The 8506-nt window shown below is 41.0% G+C and overlaps 1 non-coding gene across 1 annotated transcript; it reads left to right on the forward strand.

The window, feature by feature from the left end:
- The first annotated feature begins 8055 nt into the window (after window positions 1–8055).
- TRNAM-CAU (transfer RNA methionine (anticodon CAU)) lies at window positions 8056–8128 on the forward strand. The gene has a single exon. It is a non-coding gene; the product is annotated as a tRNA-Met (tRNA).
- Window positions 8129–8506: the final 378 nt, after the last annotated feature.

The following is an 8506-nucleotide window of genomic DNA, read 5'->3' on the forward strand; positions in this document are numbered from 1 at the left end:
AGTCCCATCCAGGGCCCTGTTTGGGCAGTCAGGGCAACTCTCACCCCACTATCTTGCTTGAGGTTCTCTGTACTGGGGCTGAATGTCACCTTCAAGCCTGGCTGCTCATTTTCTTTCCCCCAAAAGCCTCTGGGGGCTGAGTTACGGCTACATCTTCTGTGAACTTGCAAAGCCAACGTGCTGCTGGCATGCCAGTAAATGCACTGAGCCTAGCACAAAGTAGGTGCTGAACCGATGTCTGTTGAATTTGGTGTGATAAGTCACGACTGATCAGGGATGCCTGAAATTTCTGAGTCACAGAGGATGCATTTTATCTCAGGAGCATTTAGTGCTTTACATCAGCTTGAGGTGAGGTTGGGGCGGCAATTTCTATTTGAGAGTAGTTATGCTGGGAATCTTTCTCATCAATTCACATGTTATCAACACTTGGCCTAGTGTGGAATATCATCAGAAAGAGGGGACAGGATAAATAAACACACAATTAAATTAAATCTGTAGATCCACATTTCCCGTGCAAAAAAATTTGAATTTCTAGGGATTAATAGGTGTGCCAAAGAAATGATTCTGTCTGCCAGGGGAATGAAACACGCACCCGTTTGCCCCCCAGCGAACTCAACTACAAAACCTGGACAGGATACATAGCTAATAAGTTTGGGAAATTCTGGCATAAACCAACTTAAATAGGTTTCTTTACTGTACAAACCTGGATTGACTTTATTAAGTGTTGTGAATCTCTAAGAGGGGCTTGTTTGTATTTAGTGTTTTCCAAATATGTGAGTAGAGGTTTTTCGTTTTTTGGTTTTTCTCAAAAGATATGCTCTCTTGCTTCTATGTGTCCCATGTCCCCATATGTGGATTAGATGGGTATGACATGACTCATCTCTCACCAGGAGATCATGCTTTCTTTTGACAACTGTCAAATTTGGGGAGCGGGGGAACCTGTCAGTTCATGGTGACTTTCACTTGGCCTATCTGATGGGTGGCTATAAACGATTACTTCTTCTAGGTTACTAATTATACCAGGCTCGCTATTTGTCCCTGTTGGGTGATTCATGTAATAATTAATAAAGTCATATAGTAAGATTAACTTTTCTTGCCTAAAACTCAATGAACTTGATGAACCGAGAGGTGCCAAGGAAACAAAAGTAATAAAGCAGCTTATGATTGCACAGAGATGAGTTGCTACATAGAACTCTGCCAGAAAGAGCTGAAATGTAGAGATATCCCTCTAATACTATACCGGGAATTCAGAGAAAGGAAAATCCAACAAAGAGCTTTGTTAAAAAAAAACAAAACAAAACAACAAACAAACATACTGAGAAATAATCAGCACTTTTAGAATAACATTTGTACCTACACTTCGTTTCCAATGCTGTTCCAGGTAAGAGAAAGTATATTAGATATTTGCAGTGTAACAATGATGGCAAACACAGAGGCTTAAAGCAAACTATGGACTGTGTCACAGTTTCTGTAAGTCACAAATCCAAGCAGGGCTCAACTGAGTTCTCTGTTCAGGGTCTCACAAGACTGCAATTAAAGTTTCAGCTGGGGTTGAGGTCTCATCTGAGGCTTGAAGTCTTCTTTCAAGTTCATATGGCTGTTGGCAGAATTCATATCCTTGCAGCTGCAGAATTCAGCCACATTCTACCTGCATCTTCAAGGTTAGCCAGAGAATCTATCTGGTTTTGAATCTCTTTGACAACTTTTAAGTGCTCTTCTAATTAGATCAGGAACATCCTGATCTAATCATCTCTTTTGATTCATTTAAAGTCAACTGATTAGGGACCTTAATTACATTTGCAAGATCCCTACTGCCATAAAGTAACATAATCTGAGACCCTGGAGAGCTCAGTCAGTAGAGCATGTGACTCTTGATCTTGGGGTTGTGAGTTCAAGCCCCATGTTGGGCCCAGAGTTTACTTAAAAAAGAAATACAAAGAATTATGGGACTACACCAAAATTCAAAAAACCATAAAATATTACTCATGGGAGTGATATTCCATCATATTTATGAATCCTGCTCATAGTCAAGGGGCGGGGGAGATTATAAAGGGCATCTACATTGGGGTAGGAATCTTGGGACCTATTATAGAAGTCTATGGATCATGTGAAATTAACACACATCTCCCTTTATTTTCTACTAAACTCAACTATAAAACCTGGACAGAATACAAGAACAGCTATTTGGGAACTCTGAAAAATAAGTCAGCAGGCACATTGGGGAGGAGCCCGGAATTCTAAGTATTGTCAAACTAGCAGATATCAATAAGATCACCTCATAGCATAATACTTAAAACGTTCAGGATGAGAAACAAAATTACCTGACAAATGAAGAACTACAAAAACCTCTACCCATATGAAAAAAGACAAGACACCAAGATACAGGAAGCACACATACAAAAAATCAATCCAAAAGATGGCAAAAAATAGGAATAAAGACATTGGTTCACAAGTTCAATTTAATCGAGAATATTTTTGGTCTTATTTCTTCAAATATTTGTCCCATCATCTCTCTTTCTCTCTGCTTTCCTTTGGCAACTCCAATTACACATACCTTAAGCCACTTGATACTCTTAATTTTTTTTTCAGATTTTTTTCGTTTTGGGTTTTATTTTGCATAGTTGCTATTGCCACGTTTCCAAGCTTACTAATGTCTTCTTATGCAATGTTTTATCTATTAATTCCATCAGTTCACCATTTCAGATATTGCAGTTTTCATCTGTAGTTCAATTTGGGTGTGCTTTTCTGAAATCATTCTTTATGTCCGTACTTAACTTTGTTAATATCTGAATCATAGTTATAATAACTGTTTTAATATTCTTGTCTAATAGCTAATCTAGTATCGATGTCAGTTCTGTGTCAGTTTTGATGGATTATTCCCATTATGGGTTACATTTTCCTTATACTTTGAATGTCTGGCAGTTTTTGATTGGATGCCAGCCATTGTGTTATTACTTTCTTTGGATGCGAGATATTTTGTTTTCCTATAGCCCTTCTTGAGCTTTGCTCTGGGATGCCATTAAATTACTTAGACACAGTTTGAGCTCAGTTTGAGCTCTTCAGATCTACTTTCTGATTTATGAGGTGGATCTGAGTCAGTGTTTGGTCGGGGTCTAAATATTTCTCACTACTGAGGCACAACCTTCAGGGGTACTCTGCCCAGTGTCCTGAAACATCTGATTTTTTTCTTGGCCGACTGCGGGAACAGGCTATGTTCTTGGCCCTTTGGGGATGCCAGGTGCCTTTACCTGATCGTATCATATTCTTTCTTCCTCTGGCATCGGGTAGTATGTTCGCATGTGTGTAATGGTGAGAACTCTGCTGAATCTTCAAGGGGACCCCCTCCAGATCTCCAGCATTCTCTCTTGGTGCCACGATCTCCTGTCTGGTATTCTGTACGTTCTAGCTGCCTGGTCTCCCTGGATTCTCATCTGCATCTTTTCATCTCCAGGAATCCACCAGGCTCTGCCTTCCTTTGGGCTCCCCGTCCTAGGCTGCAGCTTAAAAGCTCTCTCAAGGTAGTAAGCTGGGGCAATAGCAGAGCTCTCTGAATGCATTTCCTGTCTTTCAGAGATCACCGTCCTCCATTGCCTGATAGCCAGCATCTTGGCTGGTTGCGCCATATATTTGCTTTTTGTCTGTGTGTGTGTGTGTGTGTGTGTGTGTGTGTGTGTGTGTGTGTCTTTCAGGCAGCAGGCAAAAATCTGTCCTTTTGACTCCATCTTGAGTGGAATTTCTCAACCAGTACTCTTTTCCAGGGCATACTGAATAATCACAGTGTTTTGCTAATGAGAAAGTGGGAAATGGAGAGGTTAAAGGTCACAAACCGACCCATCCCCTAATCATGATGCTGCCTCCTGGTGGAGAACATGTGTTTCTCATGTCTTCATGAGAGAAATTTCAGTGGAATCTTTCCAACTCAGCCCAATGCTTGGCTCTAATCATATTTATAAATGCTAATAGGAGTTGCAATCGCAATTATGCTAATCTCTTTGTTTAGGGCCAACTGTTGCAAGCAATTATGGTCAATGAGTTCAATTTGTAAACTGGAATTTATTAAATCTAGCCACTTAAATATACCTCTGTTTTAGGCAGATTGCCTGTAACATTTATAACTAAAGCTATTTACTTTAAAAATATCCTAATGAGACATAAGCACTTATAAAAAGTCTTCATCTCTATTTTCCTTTGATGGAACAAAAAAGGAAAACGTGCCTGCAGTCAGATTTTTGGCCTATTTACTAGATAACAAAGACTCTGTGAAGCTCTTCAGACATATTTCAGAGGATGTTTTCTGAAGAACCCACCCAGCTCCAGCCCAGAGCCTATATAGGAACTGCAGACTCATGGATAGGAGAAACCCTGTATCCTGGACAGTGGCAAACAGGAGAGTTGGTGGCATGGGTAGGCAGTGGGAGACAATTAGGACAAGAAATTAAACACACAGCAGATTTCTTCATATATGCGGGGCACCTGTCTGGCTCAGTCGGTAGAGCATGTGACTCTTAATCTCAGGATTGTAAATTCCAGCCCCACGTTAGGTGTGGAGATTACTTAAAAATTAAAAAAAAAATTCTTTATATTTGCTTTTCGTACCTTCATTTGGGCATTCATAAAATGTAGCTATGTTAAGTGGATTTAGAACTAGACGTAAGCAAGATTCTGAAGTATAAATTATTCTCACTGGTAAACTGAGATCTATAACTGAGATGGTCTCAAAGGCAATTGCTTTTCCCAAGAGTTTATGATTCTCTGATGCTCAAGCCACACCTTTTGAGAGGAATTCCACTCAAGATGGAGTCAAAAGGACAGATTTTGCCTGCTGCCTGAAAGACACACACACACACACACACACACACACACACACACAGACACACACAGACACAGACAAAAAGCAAATATATGGCGCAACCAGCCAAGACACTGGCTATCAGGCAATGGAGGACGGTGATCTCCTTTTGCTGGTGGGGGCCACCCAGAACCCCGCTTGTGGTGCCCGGCAAGACCCTACGAGTGTTTGATCTTCTCTCCCAGTTGTCAATGTTGACCTTTCTCGTGACCTATTTCCTCAAGGTCCCATCTCCCCCAGCTAATCTGATCAACCAATACAAGAAAGTTATCCCTCGTGTTAAGGGTGCAGTGGGTGGTGTCAGATCCTGACTAGGGTGAGGGAAGAAAATAATAGAATTCTTATGTATATTTATTTTTCTTTCACCCTGTCTGATTTATACTTTGTTCCATAATGTGCATAATATATTAGTTACAATATACATAAACAATTAAAATATATATACACAATAGTACATATCTAACATACACATATTTAATCTTAAACTTTCCCTTATTGTGTAAATCTTCCCCTTCTATATTCTGTCAGTTAATCATGAGGACATCACTGTATGCTAGCTCTCTAGGCTTGCTGCATACCTGTCACCTTAAGCTTTCTTCTTGGCTGCCATCTTGGGACTTACCATTGCTTCTTTCTTCCATTGGTGCATCTATTTCCTAGATCTCTTGTATCCCTTTTCCTGGGCATATTTCTGGTGTATCTAGCTTCTGAGAGCTTCTGGTTGCTTGCCTGAAAAAAGGTAAAAGGAAGGTAAATCTTTAAAGACCTTGTATGTTCGAAAGTATCTTTAGTGTGACTTCACAATTAATTGATAACTTAGCAGGATACGGAGGTCACTTTCCTTCAGAAATTTGAGGGCATCACTTTATTATCTTCTACCTTTCAGTCGCTGTTGAGAAATTCAGTATCAATGTGATTCCCCATCCTTTGTATAAAACCTGTTTAATTTTTATTTTTGTATTAGAAACTGAAAAGACTTTCTCCACACCTTCTCTCTAAAGAGTAACCATCATGCTGGCTTTTATCACTGTAGACTTTTTTGGTGAACATTATATAGGTGGAATCACAGAATATATACTTTTTTGTGTGTCTGGCTTCTTTTATTCAACATCATGTTTGTGAGATTCATCACAATACACAGTAATAATTATTCAGTCTCATTGCCTTATATAACTCTATTATATGAATGAAATCAATTATGTGTCCCAAATGCTCATTTTGTATATCATCCATTCTTTCTTTATGGATCCAATATATTGTCTTATCTCTCTGAGAATATTCATATTAATTAAATACTTTTTTCTTACCCCCATCTAAACTTTGCTTCCTCTAAGTTCCTTTAAAATACAGGTGTGTGGGATGCCTGGGTGGCTCAGTTGGTTAAGTGTCTGACTTCCGCTCAGGCCATGATCTCATGGTTTGTGAGTTCGAGCCCCATGTCAGGCTCTGTGCTGACAGCTTGTGCTCTGTCTCTCAAAAATAAATAAACATTAAAAAAGTTTAAAAAATACAGATTTAAATCTTTGTATTTTATTTTATATGATTTCCTCAAATGTCTAGTGATCCCTGCATTCTGCTCATGTTTATGCATGAGGTACTAAACAGCTGTTTGCTAGAGCTCTGTGTTCACGGGTGGTCTTCCTTGTAGGATGATCTTGCTGCACTATTTTCTTGGAGGAGACTCCTGATGCTAGTACCCTTAGTTTTGCCCTCCTTGTCTGGAGCTGGTCATACTCCACACACAGTGAACTTTTAGGCTGAGGTCCAATCCTGACTCCCAGTATTTTGGGAGCCAACTAGGGGAAAGGCTAGAGAAGCTTTACATGGGACATTGGTATGTGGCCCCATTTTCAGTGTGGCTCCCTACCTTCAGTGGACGTGATGTTTCTTGTCCAGAGACCTTCTTCTGTTTTACCTTTTAGAGAAGACACCTCTAGGCATCTCCCGGTGAGGGCAGGAGAATATGCCTGGTGCTTGGATTTAGGGAGGCCACCTAAGGGTCTCACTAATTTTTCAGCAAACTAACTAGACCAATTTTCTGTCTTCAGCTCCATCTTCACCTCTACTTTCAGAAGTATCTGGCACCACCAGCTCTTGAGTTTCTGGAAGGTTCCACAAAGACAGGGTTTCCATGACATTGCTTTCCAGCTTCCAGATTTGTTGCTATTTGTCCTCTCTCCTCTCCCTGTGTCTTTTGCACTTACGTCATTTTTTTTTTAAGTTTATTTATTTTGGGAGAGACAGAGACAGTGTGAGTGGGGGAGGGGCAGAGAGAGAGACAGGACCCCAAGCAGGCTCTGCGCTGGCAGCAGAGCCTGACCCAGAGCTCGAACCTATGAAACCACGAGACCTTGGGGCACCTGGGTGGCTCAGTCAGTTAAGCATCCGACTTCAGCTCAGGTCATGATCTTGCGGTTCGTGAGTTCAAGCCCCTCGTAAGGCTCTGTGCTGATGGCTTGGAGCCTGGAGCCTGTTTCAGATTCTATGTCTCCCTCTCTCTCTCTGACCCTCCCCCGTTCATGCTCTGTCTCTGTCTCAAAAATAAATAAACGTTAAAAAAAATTTATGAAAAAAGTAAAAAAAGAAAGAAACCACGAGACCTTGACCTGAGCTGAAAGCTGAAACTAAGAGCGGGAAGCTTAACTGACTAAGCCCCCCGGGGGCTCTGCACTTATGTCTTTCAAAATCCTTTCACTGTTATATCGTGAGGCTTCGGACGAGCGGCCACAGGTAGATACGCTCATTGCTCTAGTTTCAGTCAGAAGTTTTGTTTGATAATTTCTGAACTCCACTGTCTAGCACCTTGACTCTGGTTTTTCCAGAATGAAAAAGCTTTTGATACCCAAGGAAGAAGGGATTCTGGTGCCAAAGTTGACAAGTACTTAATTTTTGTTAATATTTATAGGCTTATACACCCCTTCTTTTAGACAAGCCTAATACATTTTGGTTCCTCTGCTTATGGGCTACAATGAACATAATGAGGTCTTTTCATTTTTCCAAAGTACATGTATCATTTGCTGAGTTACCTCCTAGATTACTTAGGAATCTACTGCTGTGGGAGGAGATGTGGGAAAAGAACATTTTTGATGCTATTCCAAATCCACTCGATCATTGGCTTGACCTACGAAGATGAGCTGACACCTTTCTCTTTAAGGAGCTTACCACTTCAGGAGGCATCATTACTCATGCTGAGAAATTGCACTGCAGCCCTCTTAGCGCAGTGGGCAGCGCGTCAGTCTCATAATCTGAAGGTCCTGAGTTCGAGCCTCAGAGAGGGCACAGCTGTTTTGCTGTGCTATAAAGGGGTATTTCAAGAAAACAATGAAAACTTTCAGCAAAGGTGCTTAGAGGCCCTGTACGTGGCCAAGCAGATACAGGGATGCCCCCCACAGAGGGAAGGGTAACTGCAGACCATTCAATCTCATTCATAATAAAAGGAACACAAGCCACCCACAAAAGGAAGTTGTCCACTTTCCTGAGAATGAAAGAAGGGGCATGTGGGCGGTTCAGTCAGTTGAGTGTCCGACTCTTGATTTCAGCTTAGATCATGATGCCAGGGTCCTGGGATCAAGCCCAGCAGTGGGAAAACAAAGAAAAGTGGGAGCCTTGAGCTTAGAAGAACAGCTCCAAATCTCAGGTCTGCCACTTCTTACCAGT

The sequence above is a fragment of the Lynx rufus genome, unplaced genomic scaffold (genome assembly GCF_022079265.1).
Source record: "Lynx rufus isolate CCGP_SWC_20201006 ecotype Redwood Valley unplaced genomic scaffold, mLynRuf1.p SCAF_3, whole genome shotgun sequence".
Taxonomy (NCBI): Eukaryota; Metazoa; Chordata; class Mammalia; order Carnivora; family Felidae; genus Lynx; species Lynx rufus.